General features: G+C 43.3%; 1 protein-coding gene across 1 annotated transcript in view; it reads right to left on the bottom strand.

The window, feature by feature from the left end:
- The window catches only part of LOC146782736 (vomeronasal type-2 receptor 26-like), a 94,174-nt gene that overhangs the window by 13,981 nt on the left and 57,539 nt on the right, over nucleotides 1–22,654 (bottom strand). The window lies entirely within an intron of this gene.

Genomic DNA, 22,654 nt, shown 5'->3' with positions numbered 1-22,654 from the left:
TTGCTGCCATTTGTGGGCAAGCTATTGGAATAACACTTCAATAGAACCTTGTTGGAGTTCTTGGAAACGCACCACTGTCTTCACTCCACCCAGATGGGATTCCGTGCCCAACACAGCATGGAGTCTGCTCTGCTGGCAGTGGTGGAGGAACTCATAACCTCGTTAGAACGTGGAAGCTCAGCTGCCTTACTCCTCTTGGACCTGAGTGCTGCTTTCAACACGGTGGACCACCACACCCTGAGAAGCAGACTCTGGTCCATCGGAGTACAAGGTACCATGCTTCAGTGGCTAGCTTTGTTTTTGGAAGGAAGGACCTTCCAAGTCTTAGAAAACAGTAGCCTCTCTAAAACCATGTCATTAACGTGTGCGGTGCCACAGGGCTCCTCGTTGTTTAATGTTTATTTGGACCCTCTATCTCAGATCGCACAAGAGTTCGATATCTTTATGACATCCACAGCTGGTGATCGCTCTAGACCCCAGAAACAATTGGGACTCCAAGAGGTTATCACCCTGCATAGAGAAAGTCATGGAGTGAATGACCAACAGCTTCTTAAAACTAAACAGGGACAAAACGGAGCTAATGATCCTCGCGAATAAGACAATCCCTAGGCTATCCATTAGCTGGCCTGACTGCTTGGGCAGCCCATCCATACCTAAAGATTCTATTAAGAACCCGGGATTTTGGCTAGAAAAGGATCTCTCAATGGCGACCTAAGCCAAGAAAGTCACTGCCACCTGGTTTGGACTACTAAGAAGTCTTCGGAAAATCCTTGATCCGATTCCAATACAGCTTAGAAATACGGTAGTCCATTCCTTGGTCACTTCGCACATGGACTATTGAAAAGTACTATTCCTAGGGGCGCCAAAATATGAGTAGGCAAAAAAGCACCTTAAAGGGCTACATTGCCAGAGTCAAATTCAAGGCAATGGTCATAACCCACCGAGCCTTACACAACATGGGCCCTAGAAAAATCCGAAATCTGGTGTCCCCATATATCTTAAATAGGAATTTGTGATCAAGCTTGGAAGGACTCCTAAAACCAAGAGGGGTCAGGAAAGCGAGGTGGGGAGGCAGATCCTTTTCCCAACTAGGTCCCAAACTCTGGAACTCCCCAACACGGGAAAATCGGACCCTGGACATAGAACTAGAATTCCAGAAAGCGATCAAAACGTGGATGTTCAAGCAATACCTTTAACATCGGTCCAGCCTCAACCTGCACCGTGTCTTCTAACACTGGGAAGCCCTAGGGCAGCCATGCACTCTACAAATCACACATAATAATAATAATAATAATAATCACCTGAAGGTGATACCTCAAAAATACCAAGAGTTTAAATAGCATACACTGATGCCCAAATGGCATTCCAGCAAAGGTGTATAAAGGGGCAGCGCTAAAATTGACCTTAATTATGACCCCCCTATTCCAGGAAGGCTGATTGGGAGGAGGCATCCCGGAGATATCGCGTGGCTTGCTGTTAGTTCCGATTCATAACAAAGGCTCCTGGATGTAGAGGAGAAGTGCTACACCAGTATTTTGCACCAATAACTGAAGCAGTGGACAGAAGTGCGAAAGTTGATCCCCTGCTCTCAAACGGGTTTCCACAAGGGCTGTGTCATCAATGATAACCTAATTTGCATATCCCACCTGATAGAAGACACACTAACAAAAAAAGGGAAGGCTGTATACTTTGGGTACATTGATTTCCAACTTGCATTTAACGGATCACTCATAAGACTGTGGGAAAAAATAAACAACTGGGGCATCCCACGGACTTAACTAAATACAATTATCACCCTATACTCAGACACGTGTGTAAAAATGAAAGTCACCTCAGGCTGGGCTACTACCAATAAAATCAGAACCAACAAGGGCCTAACTCAAGGCTGCATAGTGGCTCCAAGACATTTTAACTTGTATTTGATGAACCTCCTAGAACACCTATCACGAGAGAGAACATTCCCACCAAAGCTCTTGGGAATTCGAATTAAATCCTTAGGGTATGTGTTGATGACACAATACTGTTAGACCAAACCCCAGTGGGGCTCCAGAGGCTGCTGACAGCCTTGACATCGCACTGTACTGTAAAGAAAAATCTCAGAAAATAAATATAGCAAAATCGAAGGTGATGATAGTAACAAGGTGATGATAGTAACAAGGTTTTTGGTACATAGAGGGGAAATCCATTGAAGTAGTGACCTCATACAAGTTCCTCAGCGTCTGGCTGTACCATAGAGAAGTGTGGAGAAGTGTGGCTCAATGGTTAGAGTGGCAGACCTCGATGCAGAGCACTGGTCCGGGACCAGGGTTCGATTCCCGACGCGGCAGGGTCTCGGGCTATAAATTCCTCGGACCTGATATTCTCGCATCAGTGCCTATCCTAATCATGGGTCCCACGCTGCAACTCTGGGCAATAGCTTGCTTAGTCTCCACAATGGCCCCAACAGCGCTGGGATGCCTGGCTTCACCATGGGGGTGCCCAGGAGTGGACACTTCACACGGATAGCCAGGAAGGGTTCCTACAGCGGTATGAGTACAGTGCAGAGATACCCCCAGGGGTGATTCGGAGCTATATAAGCACATACACACATTTACATAGAGGACAACTAACAGACCACATTTCTGCACCGCAGGGGGTAACAAACTCTCTTGATGGAGCATTCTGCAAAGTGAGACAATCCATGAGTACACCTGCTTAAGGTAATGGATTACATTTTGTTACCAACAGTGGCCTATGGGGTAATGATCTTCAGAGATAAAATGGCAGCCTGGCTGGACAGGGCACAGTTGTCTTGCTACTGAAGATTCTTCTTGCTAACAAATTCCACATCTCACGCACAAATCCATGTGGAATTCAAGCTGACATCACAGCAGTGGCTACTAAAAGCTAAGTTTGCAGCCTATTTCTTAAAAGCCAAGCAGGCCCATGGGAACACTTTAAAGAGCATCGTTTGGTTACTAATAAAAAACAGTCTGTGCAACAGTATCGAAAGTGTGTAGTTCTGAGAGGTATGATTTACTATTCCCACTCCAGTCTGTGCAATAGTAGGGAAAGAGTTGGACTTTGGAGGGGTAAAATTAACTATTCCCATTCCAGTCTGTGTAACAGTAGGGAAAGCGTTGGTCTCCGGAGGGGTAACATTTAGTATTCCCACTCCTGTCTGCGGAACAGCAGGGAAAGCGTTGGACTTTGAAGGGGTCAAATTTAGTATTCCCACTCCAGTCTGTACAGCAGTAGAGACGTTACTTTGCTTCAACCACATAAATTATTTAAATAACCCTATTTGTTTAAAAGAAATATTACACTCTCAAAAGGAAAACTATATATATAAACACAATTTAGATGGGTATTAACAAAATGTAATAATTCATTATCAATTAAAAATGTAATTAGTGTATTATTTATTCATCTTCCCACACTATGCCCGACAAACCTTGCAGCCCACACTAAAAATGAATAATTATTACCCAATTCACATAATTAGTAATCACTCACATAATAATCAAAAAGCTAATAATTAATTGTTAATTAATTATTGCTTAAAAACTTTCCACCCATGCCCCTCCAAACCCAGAAGTCTGCACCTGACATATGACTTAAAAAATGTAATGTTGACACAATTTACATAATAATTAATTAAATAATTAATGATGAATTAATAAAAAATGGTTTATTTATTATTACTTAATGTATTTCCCACCTTATAACCTTACAAACTCAGCAGCCCACACCTAATACATAATAAATAAAAATATAACTATTGCTCAATTTACATATTTATTACCCAATTAAATTATTAAAAATAACGTATTAATTAATTGTTTATGAATTATTACTCAGTGACTTCCCTCCTTATACCCCTATAAAATCAACAGCCCAAACTTAATATATAATTTTAAAAAGTTACACAATTTACATATTTATTTCTCATTTGAATAATTACTAATACATTTATAATTATTTGTTAATTTATTATACTTAATTAACTTCCCACCCTGCACCCATGCAAACCTCACAACCTGTTATAAAACACTTAAAATTACAAACTATAGTTAAAAATAGTTTTAACAATTATAAATGCAATATTTAACGTATACAATATTCTTTACAACTATATTATTGAAAACGATATTAACAACATAGATCTTCTTGAAAATTATATTACTGACCTAAAAATGGATAGTCTTGACAATAATATTTCTGCATCACAATATTCTTATATCATGATATTTTGTTTCTGATATTTTTAATGGGGAAGAACTACTTCTGGCATTCTTCTTCTAGACGTGTGTTTTATAGAACATGCAGCCAGCTGTCTGAAAGCTTGTAGGGTTGGGCAGGTACTCTATTAGCCAGTGGTGGCTTTCTTTCATAAAAATGATTTAGCTATAGAGAGATGGCCCTACTGCTATTTAAGAATAATTTCAGGCCTGATTACGACTTTGGTGATGTGGGAATGGACCGCCATACCAGCATCTCGTTCCCACACAACCAAAGTCAACCGCCGCACACCAGCGGGGGTGCAGTTCTAAGGCCCATGTGTGAGCCTTTGAACTGCAGCTCTGAAGGAGGACCAACACAAGTTCCTGCACAGCATGGACTGTGCAGTCCACGCAGTCCAGTAACTGGGGTGCATGCACACAGGGTGTACACCATGTGCCCCCCTGCATGCATCCTCATGCACTGGGGCACCAGTGGGCACTTTAGGTAACCCTTACTATCCTGACTGCCACACTTTTTGTTACAAGATCACCACCATTAAAAGAAATGAGGTCAGGAAAGTCGTAATATGCTTGGTGGTGCCGCAGCAACACAGCAAGCATATTGCTGCCCATGACCGCCAATCTACCGCTGATGGATCGCAGATCCCCTGTGGTCAAGGCGGTCCATTGGCGGTTCGACCACCATAGTCATAATACTGTGGTCGGACCACTGGTGCGGTGGTCCCTAACCGCCACTGCAAGTTTGGCAGTTCGATTGACCACCAAACTCATGCATAGGACCCTAGACTGTTTCAGCAACTGGCTGTATAGAACTGCAAAGAGTATAGTGCTTGAGTTGACACTAAACCTACCAGAATACATTTGACAGGTTTATCACTCAGAGGGCGACTTCATTCTTTAGAAACTTGATACAAAATCTTGCTTGTTGGTGGGTTGGTGATTTATTGTGGGACCTGGAGATCTACATCTAGGAGCTGTTTGATTGCATATGAAATGTTAACACTTCATGCCCCTCAAGAAAGACTGTATCCTTCTGAAGAATTCAGAAACCCGAAACAAACACGACACAACAAGGACTACTACAGCACTGGATTCATGTGAATAGTCAAGCTAACACCAGGAAAATTCTACACTGGGACAAGCAGTTGGTTCAATGGGAGTGGACATCTGGGTTGGACATGTGACCCAAAATGTGCGATAGAATTAATATTTCTCACTGGAACCTTTTGGTCATGGAACTGTTCCATACGGTATATAGTGTTTAGAGCTGATTTACCTGAATTGCTGTTTAGCATTCCCTAAGCCCAACATTCGGGACTGCTGTACAGTACAACTCCTTGAGGGTTTGAACTATAATCAACCTAAAAAGTCTATTATGAGAAATCAGGACCCTTTTGCAGTGCCCGCACATTTTTTGCTTTCATTTTGACCACTAGATGCTGATTTTCTGACTCTGACTGTGCTCTGCTAGATGCTGGGTTTCTGACTCTGACTGTGCTCTGCTAGATGCTGGTTTTCTGACTCTGACTGTGCTCTGCTAGATGCTGGTTTTCTGACTCTGACTGTGCTCTGCTAGATGCTGGTTTTCTGACTCTGACTGTGCTCTGCTAGATGATGGGTTTCTGACTCTGACTGTGCTCTGCTAGATGCTGGTTTTCTGACTCTGACTGTGCTCTGCTCGATGCTGGGTTTCTGACTCTGGTTGTGCTCTGCTAGATGCTGGTTTTCTGACTCTGACTGTGCTCTGCTAGATGCTGGTTTTCTGACTCTGACTGTGCTCTGCTAGATGCTGGGTTTCTGGCACTGGGGAGGCTTCACCTGAGTCCTGAGCAGTCAGGCAGCTCAACTGTCAAGCAGCAGGTTGCCACCACTGCATTGATAGAAGAGAGAATAGAAGAAGGGGGTCGACACAGGATGTGGTATCCCCCACTTTATACCTGAGAGCTTCTAGGAATCCACAGTTGCCCCTAAAGCAGCTCAGCCAGTTGTCCGTGGAGAGCTGAGGGTGTGGTTCTGGATACAGACATCTGTCAGTAGCCTCTGCTGGGTGCTGGCCCTCGCAGTAGCACTGTACTTGTCATGGGAGGCAGACCGCATGGCCAAAAGTAAGTTAGGTCATCTGACCCTGTGTGAGAAATCAGGACCTGTTTGCATTGTCCCCCCTCTTTCTGACCCCATTTTGACCACTAGATGCTGAGTTTTTGACTCTGACTGTGCTCTGCTAACCAGGCCCATGGCCAGTGCTATGTGTAAAACGTACATGGCAATTTGGTATCATTACAATTGGGAACGTCAGACCCATGTATGTCCCCAGTAGATAATAGGGCAAGGGGATTCAAACTGCCTATGAGTCCCTAGTATATAATAGGGCAGGGAGGTTTAGAGGCCCAGTATATTTCTGTTGCCTGCTGTCATTTTAAAGGCTTTGCAGACCCTCTTTAAAATTAAATGTGATGCAAATTTGGCTCTGGATTTAAATGTACCTTCAAAGTGTCAAACTACCTTATCTTTATATACATCACCCCTAAGGTCTCCTGTATGTGCCCGAGGGGTAGGATGCCGTGTAACTATAAGCAGGGACATTATAAAGTATGTTATATAGGCCCAAGTAGGAGAAAAGTGCCAATTTCATGTTTCCCTCTTTCTAGTGAATGGCTCCATGAGCTAACGCTGTAATATTTTATTGTAGTATACATATTGTTAGAAGCCATGTAAAAAAACATACTTCAATATATCAAATTAGCAGTAGAGATAAATCCAACAACGTGCCACTGTTGGATGTGTGCAGGAAATACGTTATTACACTTTCTTTCCTGTGAGCCAAAGTCCAGCTTTTCAGCTGCTCTCTCCTGATTGGCCAGGTCCTGTCAGAGGGCACTATAGGTTTCCTGTGGATAGAGAAGCACAAGATGTACAGCAGATGGCGGGAAGGGGGAGAGGTGTAGCCAAACATGTCTGCGAATGTCACTTTAGGACAGCACATACCCACCTCTACATCCTGATTTTTCAGCCACACAAAAGACTCTGTAATTGGATTAGGGAGAGGGTTGGCAACGGAGTGTTTTGAAAAATTACCCACACCAATGGAGAATTCCTCCATGCTGGATTTTGAAAGAATGTTGCTTTCTGGGACACATTATGCCACACTTTAGAGGAAGGGCTCATGCCCCTGGGTGGCACCCTGCATCCCATTGGTCAGGGGAGCCCCCTGCTTGATACCCAGAAGCCATGGATAAATATTGGGGATCTGCATAGATCCACAGATCTTCTGCATGAAGAAACAAGACAAAAAAGGACTGCTTTCCTGACTCCCTGGCCTGCACCAAGACGAATGCACTCACCAAGACTGCACCTGCTGCTCTCTGTGGGACTCAGCATCAGACGGACTTTGCCTGACTCCGTGCATTTAAGGAGTGGACTCCCTGAAAGCTTCAGGTTAATAGAGCCCAACTGCATCCTCCGCATCAAGACTGGGCTTCATTTGCTACCCCTCCTTCACTTACACAGAACTCTGTTCCATCCTCTACATGGAGAGGAGGACTGGCTGTCCCCTCTGCATCCGCCAAAGACTCGGCTTCATTGCCATTGAGGATGCCAGGGGCACAGTACAAGCTCTGAGCCACTGACAGGGTTCCTAAAGAGCATATGTTTTTTCCACTGTGCTGCCACTCTATGGTTACTTGAGTCATTAGCGCTTCTGCCGTGCTCTCACAAAACACCTCAGTAGGGCTGCCCCACTGCTGAGTGTGACGTGCTACCCCTCCATCACTTACAAGGGAATCTGTTCCATGTTCTACGTGGAGAGCAGGAAAGCCTGTCCCCTCTGCACCCGCCAAAGACTGGACTTCATTACCATTTAGGAAGCCGGGGGCACAGTACAAGCTCTAAGCCACTGACATGGGTTCTGAAAGTGCATTTGCTTTGTCCCACTTAGATGCAGGTATTGGAGAAAAGTAATCCACCAACTAGTTTTAAATATTTTTACAGCTATGGAATTTTTATTGTGTGGTCTATTAGTTGAGTTTCCTCTAGGCATTTTGTCTTTAATTAGAACTTAAATGCCAAGTGGACGAGTGTTTGCTTCGGAAGGAATAGTTTCCGAAACCATTAAACTGTTGAGCCTCAGTACCTGTTACACTGTCAGGACTTCAACGCATCTTTAACATTGCTTATGCAGTACAAAGTGAACTCTGATCGAATGCTTGATTTTCAGCTCTGTTTAAGTCTGTGTTTAGGTGTTGCATCGTTTTTCAACTGCACAGCGGCAAAGAGTCACCTCTGCCTTGGTTTTTTGAGGGAGGCTTTGTCTCCATGGTGAGCTTGGCAAGGGTGTGCATAGTGATCAGACTGTTTCCACATGACTACCTAAGAGCTTCTTGTTGGCATCCTGCTCTCTCCCAGGGAAGCCTGCATTGTCCAAAGTAACAACACTTATGTATCACATTGATATGACTGATTAAGGTTCCGATGAGAAAAAGTAAATGTTCTCAAACTACATAAAATAGTTAAACCAGTCCCCTATCCTTTAAAGTTGTCATCTAATCCCCCTAATTTACTTACATAGTTAAATTGGACGCGCATGTCAATGCAAGGGGTCCTTTTTATAACTTTGATAGGTGGAGACGTATAGGAATGCCAATCATTTGCATCTCATGAATTCGCAGCTTTTATACAGTGCTTCATGGCTACAGTCAAAATACATCAAAACAGTATGGATACTGCGATCCTAAGTAGAATGGGACAGGCCGTCACAGAGTGCACGAAATGTCAACTATTTTGTTTACCTTTCACCTATATATGAGGCAAACACCGTAGATGAGAATAAATGCCAGGTAAACTCATCTATGAAATATGTTGTCCTGGTACAAAAGCTCCGGTGGTTAATGCATTCACTTAAGATATCAATGTCTCTAGCTGGAGGGTCCCCGATTTGAATCTTGACTGGTGCACTGGGGAAAGTGACAGACATATTTATAGAGCTGTGGCGTCAGAGCCTGCGACAGAAAGCACGGTGAATATGGGAGTCTTTAGTTATGAAAGCAAATTACAGACTGCAGGTTGGCAATCTGCTACACTTTGATGCGTTGGTAGACCAATCTAACATTCATAGGTTCAATTCCTACTATACCACATACGGACTCATATCTTGCACGCCAACCGGAATGCCGTGGCAATAGAACCACCAACCCATGCGGATGTACAGTACCGCACCGCCATGGGCAAAGGGTGGACACTAATCATCTGGTTGGCAAATTGGAGAACACATTCAGGTCCATCTAGCCTGGCTTTCAGGAGAGATGGGAGAGGGAGCTTGGGCAGGCCTTTGCTCACAAGGAATGGGGCAGGGAGCTGGCCTACCTGGCCTCTGTATCTAGGAGTGCAAGGTTTAAGATTATCCCATTCTTTGTGCTGCATAAGATGCATTTATCTCCTGCCAAGATTAACAGGTTTTTCTCTGGGTTAAACGCCAGCTGTCCTTGTTGCAACCTCCCAGCTCAACATCAGCACAGCACCACCTTCGCATCAGTGCACCACCTCCAGCACAGCCCCATCTCCGCACCAGCACAGCTCAGCATCAACACAGCGTCACTTCACCATCAGCGCATCAACTTTCTCTTCTTTCTCTTTCTCTCCTCTATTTCTCCATGTCCACTCTTCCTCTTGTCATTTCCCCTCTCCTCTTTTTCTTTTCCTCTTTGCTGCTCTTTTTTCTGTCCAACTCTAATCGTCTGCCTTCTCTCTTTCTCTGTCTGACTATCACCTGGGCACTCATCTTCTATTTCTTTAATCTCTCCTGTGGTCTCTTATTATGACACGATGACACGTACTATCTGTTCCCCCTCTCAGTTTCACTCATTTTCTCTCTCACTTCCTCTATCTGTCTCTCAAGCACACACACACACACACACTTGCTTCCATTTTCTCTCCCTCTTATTTCTCTTTCTATGTCCCCCTTTCTCTTTGCCGTGGTTATTATTCTTTCTATTTTCTTGCCCTCCTCTCATACTACCTAAATCTCCCATTCTCACATGTTTATTTCGTTCCCCTACACCCTCTTACCTCAGTGTTTCATGCTCTATCCCTGACCTCAATGCTTCTTTTTATATTATTTTGTACTGATTTCAGACTCTGTCCAGACAGTTTCTAATATGCCCCATTGACATAAGTTCAGTCTGCCCCCGGACTCTGGCATCTGTTGATTCTCTACTAGTGTCCATCTGCTGCTCCTGGGCTAATGCAGGTACTATTTCCCAACCTGCACCCTCCCGTTGTTTTTACCCTACCCCCCCCCCCCCAAAAAAAGCTATAACAAAAAATATTACAATGGCAGGAATAAGTTACCAGCATTGCAAAGACAAGGAAAATAGAAGACATATTTATGTTCATTCATTTTTTTTAATCAGGTCGTGCAGTTGTACACAATGTCTTCTTGGTTAGATATAACGTAACAAAAATGCTAATAACACTTTTTTATTATAACTTTTCAACATGCTGCTTGCTTAAAGACATTGCCAAAGGCAATAGCTGCTGCTAAACACTTACAAGGTCCAAAACGCAATACCTATTGTCTATGCAATGCTTGTTAATATTGGTGTTTTTTTAATGCTTTACACAACTGTGAACTAAGTTAAGCCTGCCTGATGGTTGTCAGCTACCAACAATTGAGCAAGGGAATAATTTATTGAGACCCTAACTAAACCTTTTATTGCGTCTGTATATTTCTATACGTTGCTAGCAGGCAGTCTGTACCCAAACCTTTTCAAAACCATAGCTAAAGGTGTTGTACTCAGCTAAAATAAAAACCTCTCTTTTGGTGGTAGTGCCCGCCTCTTGTTAAGATCAAGACTTTGAATCTCAATGATATCAACTCAGATATCAATCCTTATATGGTTGAGAAAGTGATTGTCATGAAATGGGTACTATTAATAATTGATGTCGATGCCATTTTGATACTAACTAATATATAAATCAAATACTGCACTATTAACAGCCATACTTCTTTCTTATGAACTGTATCAACAGCTTGTCATTCAATAGTCCACATCACCTGCCATCCCCTGCAATGCCAAGTCTATTTCATTATACTAGAGAATGCCCTAAACCAGTGGTTCCCAAACTTTTGACTCCTAAGGACCCCCATTGAGTCCCCACTGGAAGCCGGGGACCCCCAAGCAATTTGTAGGATTTAAATTTTAAACATTAAAACAGTAATTCGAAAAACATTAACACACGTGTGCACACAAAACAAATACTGCAATTACTAATGATTTTAGGTGCATATTTACAAGCCCCTATCACCATGGGAACATCACTTTTTGAGATGTTCCCGTGGCGATAGGGGCTTTGCCTTATTTACAAGGAAGCGTTAAGCCACTTAACGTGGCTTAACGCTGCCTTTTAAAAAAGACCCCCTTTCACCCATTGTTTAGCGTGAAAGGGTTGGGCAGTGGGTGTTGCGGTGGGCGTTTCCCCTGCAACACCCATTGATTTTGACGCGGCACCCTATTGACAAGGGCAGCGTAAATAGGAGGCAGCGCCAAAATTAAGACCAGGGAAAACCTGGTCTTAACTTGGCGAAACAAGGAGAAATGCTTCATTTCTCCTCGTTTTTGCAAAACGCCTTTATTATTTATGTTCAGGAAGGTGACCCTTCCTCCACATCAACAATCTTTAAAAAAATAAAAAAGACATTTTGTAACTTCCATATGTGCTGCATTAAGCAGCACACATAGAAGTGACAAAATGACATTTCATTTTTTATGTGCAGGAAGGGGGACCTTCCTGTACATAAACAATCTTCCCCTGTTAAGTGTAGCACCAGCGCAGGGGAAATGCAGGACTGCACCATATTCTTGTAAATATGGTGCAGCCCTGCGTTTCTGAAGTTGTGGAGTGTGTTGTTAAGCCAAGGAGGCTAACGACACTCTCTGTTGTATTTTATATTGAAAGCATTTGCAAGAAGACGAAAGAAGTTAATGGGAAGGTTGGTGCTGCATCTCCGTGACTAACTTTTCAATGGTTGTTTTTATTTCGCAGTACGAGGCTCCTGCTCCTGCCAGGGCCAGACTGGAAATCCAAAGCAGCCCTGGCAAATTATTTCAGACCAGTCCCCATATGGTGCACACCAAGTGCAGTGAGTGAGCCTGACCACTACAAAGGGGGCTTTGGGAGGCTCTACCCCCAAAACATTTAGGAAACAATGGTGCAGTCTACAACACATTTATCATTATATATTGAATTGTATTAGCTTTTAAAGAATAGTAAATGAAGACCTGACCATGCACCAGAATACGACAATCTTTCTGGGGGGTCTTCAATGATTCCCCCACTATCACCCTCCAACAGTGCTTCTCATCTCCCCATAGCCCCTCTGTCACCTGTATTTCATTTTATATAGCATCTCTCATACCATTGTAGGATGTCTGAGCACTTTACATCACGCACATATAGAGACAGTGAATCATGCGTGTAAATCAGTGTATAGAAAATGTTACATAAGGCAAAGGGGACTACAAGGTGAAGAATTCACATGTCATTCATACTGGTAGGCATTTTTAAAGAGTGCTTGGTCTGGAGAAGCACACACGCAGGATTCAGAACATAACACAGTGGTTAGCATTGACTTTAACAATAAAAATGTATTTCCACCCAAATAAACCTTTTTTGCAGCATCAGGATAATGAAAGACTGGGAAAAAACATAAGTCACTAACTTGTACCTTTCAGTTTGCAAGCAGCTGTTTGATGACAGTTTATAGGTCACTGTGCTAGATTACGATTGTCACTTATGAACTGCACAGTAACAAAAGAATCTCTCTGGCAAAAGCAGTAACTCACTGACCTATGCATATAAAATACTGTTTTTTAAAATGCATGGTACACGTTCTTTGCAGTAGGCATTTTAACCCTCTGCGCTACATTAGATAAGTCAAAGCTGCCACTGGACAAAACTCTCATCTCTCTCCAGCAGGGACATTAATCACTGGTGTCATCTTGACACTTTTATTGTTCCTTGAAAACTGCTAATTAAACAAGATACTTTGCAGTGCTTTCAAAACTTCTGCCTGCGGACCCCCTAGGAATGTGTCAGGGACCCCTGGGGGTCCGCGGACCACAGTTTGGGAAACACTGCCCTAAACACTCTCTCTTGCACATCCCCAATTCCAAAACACTTACAAAGCTTAGGAGTGCACTTCACTATTTATGTTAACAACACTCATCATAGTATAATATGATGCAAGGTCATATTCTACCATGTGTATATGTTTGCTAATGTAGTTATTCGTGTACTAGAAGCAACACAATCACGACCTGGGTCACCAATAGCATAGAGGATACCCCAACACTCATGAGGACCATTCACTCTGGGGCCTCGGCGGACCCCTGATCCCACCATGCCTTTGACAAGGGAGCAATCCCCATCTTCCACATCTCCATCTCCAAAACCTCCATCAGTACAGCCACCTTTCCAGAACAATGCAAACATGCAGCCATCAATGCCCTCTTAGAGAAACCTTTAGCCATCCCAACCAATCTCACCTGTTACCAACTGATATCCCTCCTTCCCTACCCATCCAAAGTCTAGGAAAAAGCCATCAACAAGCACCTCTCCAACCATCTCAGCAAAGACCAGCTTCTCAGTGCCATTCAATTAGAATTTAGGCCCAACCACAGCATGGAAATGGACCTCATAGCTTTAGCAGATGACATCTGGATGATCCTGGACAGAGGAAAACTGAAGGCTTCATCCTTCTGGATCCATCAACAGCCTTTGACACCGTTTCCCATCTGATTCTAATCCAATGACTCCACAAAGCAGGCATCCAGGGAAACTCTCTTGAATGGATTTGCTACGTCATCACTGAAGGAAACCCACCTGTCAACATGACCACCATCCCTCTAAAGCACAAGAAATAATCTGCCTAGTCCCACAAGGATCCTTGCTCAGCCCAACCCACTTCAACCTTTACATGACTCTGCTTGCCGACGTCATACAAGCTTACAACTGCCCAAGTCAAAGCAGTGGTCTCGTCCTTCCTCAACACTCTAAGGATGCTGAAGAAAATCTTCAAGTGACTACCGGACAACATTAGGAAAACAATCACCCAAACTCTCATCGCCAGCAGACTAGGCTGGAAACACACTGTATGCAGGGATAATAAACAACCTGCTAATAGTAGACTGCAGACCATCCAAAACACAGCAACAAGACTAGTTCTCAACCTTCCACCCTGGGCCACCATCACACCAAACCTTAGGGAACTGCAATGGCTCCCGATACATAAGTGCACATACGTCACACTCCTCAATCACACGTACAAAACATTCCAGAACACAGGGCCTGCCTACCTGAACAGCCGCATTCACTTCCACCAACCTTCCACTCTGCCAGTCTTAGCACACACCCCACGCATACAAAAAAGCAGAGCAGGGGGCTACGCCGTCTCTTACTTACCCCCCTAAAGCCTGGAATGATCTCCCATAACACATGAGAGCCTCTTCCTCTCCTCTTTACTTTCACAAGATCCGAAAGATCTAGCGTTTTGAGTAAGCCCTCCAAGGCTGGCCTGACATACTTGCTACAGATTGCTTGGATACCCTCACAGGTGATTAGCCCACTATAAAAACACCAATAACATAACATAACAGAGAAGTAATAATATTTAGCTTGTTGACTTACTGTGGCTTCAAGGGCATTATTTTACAGTGACCTTTATTGTTATTTTCACTATAATGTGAGTTGAGAAAAAACTGTCATAGGTACCTATTTTTACTTACAAAGGGTAATAGGTGGCAGTACTGACCGATCTGGAAACCCAGTGGTAGTGATAATAATCAAGTCTTTGGAGGTACTGATTTGTATTAGGATTAGGATTAGCATCAGCATTAGCAATAGGTTTGTGATTAGGACTAGGATTTGGATTAAGATTAGTATTAAGACGCGCACCTTTTGTGGGCACCATGAGCACCACTGACCTGTAGTTTCTGTCTTCCCCTGGACTCCACTTGCCTTCACCCCTCCTGTTGATCATAACTGGATGTCATGTGACTCACTAACACATTAAATACCACAATCACATAGGCCTCATTTGCCTAGAGAGCTACAGTAGAAAAGCAGCAGGAAGAGGCTATATATGTGTGTTTTAGTATTTCTAAAGTGCAAACCTAGCTAGCTAGCAACAGAACACTCTAGAAGGGGCAAACCCATGGGAAGACACTTGGAGGGGAGAAGACAGAGGAGCAGTTGGAGCTAGCGAAAGGGGGGAACATTTCTTCTATTTGTGAAAATGTTCCTTGAAAATGTAAGTTTTCCTTTATTTCCTGAATTGTAAAAGAGTTGATGCTGTTCTGATCTGGGAGAAGATGCTGTTCCAAATTTCTTGCTTTCCACTTCCTGCAGTGTTTAGTCTCTAATATCGGGACATTAAACCTCCTCACTTGACCTTGATCCCCAGATATTGTTACTTTGTTAGCTAGGTAAACAGAGATCTATGGGTAGAGGACATTGTAACTGATGCATACAATCTAGAAGATGTTCTGGGCTTGCCGGGGGAGTCAGTGTAAATCATTCCACTACCAATTCAAAAAATCTGAAAATAATATTCAAAGGTTATGACAGATGTGGGAATTTCCTATAGTATACTATTCTCATAGTTGAAATGTAGAGATTGGATTATTAGTTGAGAGGGGTGGAAGCCTACTAAAATAATAAACACAATCCTTGTAAGGGTGAACCACAAAGGTAACTTAATTATCCTGTGCTTAACCCTCTGGTAAATGGCAATGTGTAAAGCATTTATGAAGCACCCAAACAGTCATAAACACAATGGAAGAAAAATTTGAAACCAATTTGGAACAATAGATCAAATCTTAATAAATCAACTTAGTAATCATTAGAACTAGAGATATTGAGTCTTAAAGTTTTTAGTAAAAATATCTCCAAGAAGTAGAAAATGCCACACGTGGCTATCTGGTCAAGTAGATTGGGGGAGAGCCCCAAGTTCAGTCCAACAGCAATGGAGAGGGGGTCAGATACAGGGACCAGGCCTATTGAAGGAGGCCTTGAGGAGGAGGGTTTCAGGGTGAATAGCCAGTGAAGCATAACTGACGATTGTTGCTGTAGCTCAAACAGCTGGTCATAACTGGAGCTTAATGTGGTTGTTCTTTGGGGACAGTTACTGTCGGTGTGAAGAGCAGGTCCGACTGGAGCTTCATATTGGTGGTCATTACAGGTAGATGATTCTTGGCTGGAAGAGGTCACTTTGTGATTGCGATGAGCTCACACTTCAGGATTTTCACCTTTTCTTTAGGAGGCATTCACATTGATGCCATCCAAGGATCCAGGATCTTTGAAGCATCTCTTGGAGATCAGGACTCACCCAGCAGAGGCCAGCAGAAGGCTCAAGCAGGTCCAGGCAGGAGCAATGCATGCTGGTTAGCTGAAAAGTTGCAGGGAGGCTTCTGCAAGCTTGTGGTGACCCTCTAACTCACACAGAAGTTCGGTCTACTGACTGTTGGAGTCACTCTGGGTAGTTTCAGACAAGAAGGTAGTCATTGCAGTAGCAGGGAAGTTTTTGGAGTAGCTGGGCAGTCCTTCTTCTGATTCCTCCATTGGTCCACTGATTAGTAATCTGAGGATCCTATTTTTATACCTTGTGCCAGCCATTATATTGGGTAATCCCCATGATCATCTCCTTCCCTTTGTTCTGGCTCCAAACGGTCTAGGGCGACAAAGGCAATTGCAGCCTTGGTGTCAGGTTTCCTTGCTGGTGCTGTAGGCAAGGCCCTTTGAAATGTAATCAGGGCAGGGTACAGTTCTTCCCTAGCCATCCTTTAGGAATAGCCTCTCTCCTCACACCTAGGCTTCCTTTGCCTCACAGTCTGGTAGCAATATACAACTCACAACAGCAAAGTCATTCCCAATCATGTGACATAGGACACTGTCATGAAGGCATATTTAGTTTAGAGAAGAAAATGCCAACTTTCTAAAAGTGGCATTTTCAGAATAGTAACTTTAAATCAAACTTTACAGTTAAAGAGGATTTTAAATTACAATTCATTTGAAAGTAAACAACACATCTCTATCAGCTTCCAATCTGAAGGTAGCACTTATTAAGTGCAATAGGGCAACCCAGTGTTAGTCTGTGGAAGAGACAGGCCTTACAATAGTGAAAAACAAATGTAGGGATTTTTCACTGTCATGACATGTAAAACTTAAACCGACATGCAGGCCTGAGACATTTATAAGGCTACTTTAGTGGGTGGCTCAATGAGTGCTGCTGCTCACTAGTAGCATTTAATTTACAGACCCAGGGTACATGTGGTGCCATTTACTAAGGACTTACAAGTTCATTAAATGAAACAAATGAGAAATTGAAGGCAAAACAGTTTGAGGGAATATCATGCCAAAAATGTCAGGTCTAACATCACCTTACTCAAAATCAGTCTTCTTATGACCTATGTATTACTCAAAATTGGTATCTTAAGGAAGACATTAATTTAAACACCCTTTTCACCACCACCTATACCTCCAACTTTGTGTGACTTGACTCCATTGTTTGGATCCCTTTCACACACTCCAATCAGCTTGCCTTTAATCTAGTTGGATCTGACACTCTTACCTTCAAGATACTACAAAGCACATAGAACTATTGTCTAGTGTCATGACTGATTTTCATCCCTCTTTGACCGCTTTTTGAACACTGTCTTTTGCTAGGAATGCTGTAAATCAATAGTTTGCTGGATATAAAGAGCATGAATTTATCCTCTCAATCTAATTACCACTTGTATTTCATTATTTCTTTAACTACACAACACTTAAGTGTCTGCTATTCAGTGAACACTCACATTACATGTCCGTTCTAACTGCACATAATCCAGATGAACGGTCACCCAAACTCTTATCACAAGTAGACTTGATCACAGAAATGCCCTCTACATCAAAATTCCAGCCCATGTCCTAATCTGACTCCAAGCCACCCAGAACACAGCCACCACACTCATATCAAATATTCTGCAAAATAACCTCATCTTTCCACACTTTTGACAGTGTCCACTGGCTCCCAGTAAAGTAAAGATTTAAGTCCAAACTACTCACTCATGCTTATAAAGCTCTCCACAACACCTGTCCAGCTTAATTCAACCACTGCCTCAACTTCCACTAACCTACCAAACACCTTCGATCTGCGTCTCATTTTAGAGCACACCACCCTCACATTAAAAAAACAGAAGTGGAGGATGTTTCTTCTCATACCTAACAACCAAGACAGGGATGGACCTCAGAAACATCTCAGAACCTCTACTTCCCACATGGACTTCTGAAGGTACCTGAAGACATGGTTCTTCTAAATGAAACAGGCATTCTCTCTTCCTCCCCCCCTCAGGCCTGCCCTACTCAGTGCCTGGATACCCTCACGGGTGATTAGTCATGCTCTACAAATTCACATAATATAACAACCCACAAAAATCTGGAATAAGAAGGGCTCTCATTGAATCTCTATTGCTGCTTGTTCTTGGTTTCTGGTGGTCATTCACCTCACCAATGACTCCATTATCTGGTGGTGCACCCCAAAGCGATGTCCGAAGATTTCTACTTATTTGTCTCTACATCTCTATGCTACCTCCCTGAATCACATCATCTCCTCCTTCAGATTTTCGCACCATTCATACACCGATGAGACACCAATGCCCTTCTCCTTCCCTCCTTAAAATTAAACTATCTCAAAACCATCACACAATGTATGGCACTACAATTCCCAATGCTCAACTTCTGCAAGACATAATATTTAACTTGCCTGCTTCTTGGGCCCCCACAAGTCTGACATTCCATATCACTTTCACCCCAAATACATTTATACCATGGTCTGTCCTGGAACAATTTGTGCGCTATTCAGTTGTTACAGAAAACTAGTCTAGTGCTGCAATAGCTTGCTGGTAGGCTTCCTCAACATACATTTTCTCCTGTGAACAAGATCATCATCTTTACTACACATACTCTTTAAAATTGCCCAGGTTGATGCCCATTCCTTACTACTGGCACTAATCAGGACAGCTGTTAGCCAAATACTATAACACCCCTACCTGCTATATTGCCCATTTTACTTTAATTTCCTAACTTCATAAATGTCTGTTTGTGTCACCTCAAGTTTCCATTGCTTTGAAGTAGCTGGACCATTCCTCCTTAGCTTCTAAAAGCCATTTGCTCCTTTGTGTAATTTGGAAAAGCCCAAAATCCACCTTCTTGCTCTTGGGCACTTGACCAAAAGATAAGACTGTCATTTGAAAGCAAGTACATTGTCAACAGGTAAAATGTGTAGTGATTACACCCCATGCACTCTCCAAGCCTATATCACCCCTTGCGACCACCACATTTAATCGGTTCTTTATATAACCACCATGTCTTCAACCTTGGTCCTATGTAGGATCTTAAAGCTATTTACTCCAGGTATGTTTCATAAAAAGAGTTGTAAACTACACCCACATATTTTTCACCTCACATGATGCAGGTCCAGGCAGTTTCAAATGAACAAACCTTTGCAAGATCCTTCTGGAAACGTGCACCTTGCAGCTTTTCAGGAGTATTCCTGAAATGTTTTGAAAATGTATTTTTGACAATCTATAGATGCATATATTTTTGCCTCTGGAAAAAAACAGAGCTTATTCATAAGCATATGGTTTTTTTTCAATAGGGAAAGCATGCACATCAATTTTGGGGTTGTTCTCTTCCTATCCTGGGAGGGGTTTATTCCCATCCTTTGCAGCAGTAAATCAGCAATCACTTCCAGAGTAATAATGATTAGGAAAATGGCTTGTGAATACCCAAACTCAAATACATTTTGGGGAGTTTGCAAAATTTCTAACCAGTTACGCTCACTATCACCCAATCCCTTCCTACAAGCAAAGCTTTACTCCTGAAGAAAGTTCTGTGTCAGTAGATTATTTTGTCATTCTGGAACTAGTGGAGTGCCCATTCAAGCTGTATATGCCTGTGCACCTTGTCCTTTAATTTCAGACTATTTTTTAAGAAATGTTCTTAATAAAGTTATTGTTAGACATTGCTTTTTTCAGCAGGCTCTATCCCCAGACTTATTGCGTTTTGGACTCCTGTTTCTGACCAGTTTTTGTTGGTTTTAAGAACTCTGGGCACTTAACCACTGCTGATCAGTGCAAAAGTGCATATACTCTCCATGTAAACTGTGTTAATGGATTGGTGTTTCCTTGATTGGCTTATTTGAATTACTACTAAGCCCCTAGTACAGTGCACTATGTGTGCCCAGGGCCTGATAGTCAAATGCTGCTAGTGGATCTGCAGCGCTGATTGTGCCACCCATGCAAGCAGCCTTTTAGAAGGGTCCCAGACCTGCCACTGCAGTGTCAGCACCCAGTTTCTACTGCGATGTCAACCTGGCAAGTGGACCCACTTGCTAGGACCTAACCCTCCCTTTTCTTATGGTTAAGAGACCCTTGAGGTAGGCCCAAGGTACCCCTGTGGACAGGGTGCAGTATATGGTGAAGGTAGGACATATGCAGGTGTGTGTGACATGTCCTGATAGCAAAATACAGTGTATTTCGTTTTTCCCTATGGAAAGGCTATCTGTCCCATAGGATAGCATGGGAGTATATTTATAACATCTTATAAGTACAACTTCCCATTGGGACCAGGTAGGAAGTTGGAGTTTAGTATGCCTGAATTCGAAATATAAAAATGCATCTTTTATTAAAGATGATTTTTACATTGTGTGTTTGAAAATACCACTTTTAGAAAGTTGGTATTTGCTTGCTTAGCCATCCTGGGTGCCTCTGCTGGTTTGTTGATTGACTGTTTGGCTTTGGAGTGACAGGGGCTGGGGATGTGCATTCTCTCAGGCAGCCCCTGTGGAGGTTTAAGTGTGTCTTGCCTTTAATGAATGAGTCAGAACTAGGCTGAATAGGCCTCGGTTGCATTTAGAATAGGGTGAGGGGATTTCCCTGTGCATGAATAGGCCAGGTCTGCCTTATACAATGCTGTCTCCACCTCCTGCCAGAGAACTGGGCCAGAGAGGGCAGAAATGGTTTGTCCTGAGCACAGACCCTCTCTGCCACAAGAGAACAAAGAGAAACTGAGTATAAATATTGCGACCCAGACCCTAAGACTTTAGATTACTTCTGGACTCAAGAGAAACCTCTGCCAAGAAGAAGAGCTGGGAAAATTGAAGGAGAAGTACTGTCCCTTTGCTGTGTGCTGTGTGGGGTTGGCCTGCAGTGGCTGTTTCTGTCAAGGAGAGACTAAGACTTTGCTGTGTGCTGTGTTTCTGCTTGAAGAAGATCTCCAAGGGCTTGGTGCAGAGCTTGCCTCCTATTCTGAAGTCTCAGGGAGTCAAAGTTCATTCCCTCTGTTCTCCTGCACCTGGAAATGCTGTTTCAGCTGCCACAGAGGGAAAAAGCAACACTGACGCTGGCAAGCGATGCCACGACCTGCAGCAAAGCCATGGGCACCGCTCGGGAAGTGCATAATGCACCACTCCGATTTTCACCGACGCCCTACACCTGCCGACACTGCACCACACCGACTTTGACACCATCACCGAGGCCGCTGCCTGCACTGGAGCCGAGGGCACTGCTCGTGACGCTCATGGCGCACTGCCCGCACTCGCACTGCAGCCCCAACCTCACTGACACCGGTGCTTCATCATCGCAGTGCTGATACCTGACGTGGGTGACCTCCCGAATCTATCGACCCTGCATTTTTGCAAGGAACCAATGCCTCGACGTTACCGCGACGTCACCTCCCTGGCAACAGTAAGAAACTGATGCCTCACCTCCCCTGCATCGCAGTAAGGAACCAACGCCTCACCTCCACTGTGTTTGTAAAGTACAGATGCCGCCTGGCGCGAACAAAGCATCAGCACACCGACACTGAGCACCGTCTCTGTTTTCATCGTTTGCCAAGGTACTGTTCTTAGGGGACCGTGTGACTCCAGGTCAGATACCGCGCACCTCGCGGTTGGCGCCATACTTTGAGACTTTCATCTATCATGAAGTCGTAATAGCCCCAGGTGAAGCGCTTTGTTACTACAAACTTTATTTTTGTGAATAACTATTTTTGGTGAGATTTTGATAGATGTATGGTGGATTTTAGTTGTTTTGGTCTTTTTTGTTTAGATAAAGATTTCCTATTTTTGGAAACTAGTGTGGTGTCGAATTGTAGTATTTTCACTGATTACTGTATGCGTGGAAAAATGCTTTACACACTGCCTCTGAGATAAGCATGCTTGCTCGTGCCAAGATACGAAGGGGTGAGGAGGGGTTGTCTAAGGGCGTGACTCCCTTACCCTGACTAGAAGAAAGTGTCCTTACTTGGACAAAGGTGCAAACCATTGCCTACTGGCGACCCCATTTCTAACAGTTATGTTATGCACTAGATAGTAGTTTCTAAAGCTGTGAATTAAATTA

Source organism: Triturus cristatus, chromosome 12 (genome assembly GCF_964204655.1).
Source record: "Triturus cristatus chromosome 12, aTriCri1.1, whole genome shotgun sequence".
Taxonomy (NCBI): Eukaryota; Metazoa; Chordata; class Amphibia; order Caudata; family Salamandridae; genus Triturus; species Triturus cristatus.
Note: the sequence above shows the minus strand (reverse complement) of the source record. Positions and strands in the feature narration are given on the sequence as shown.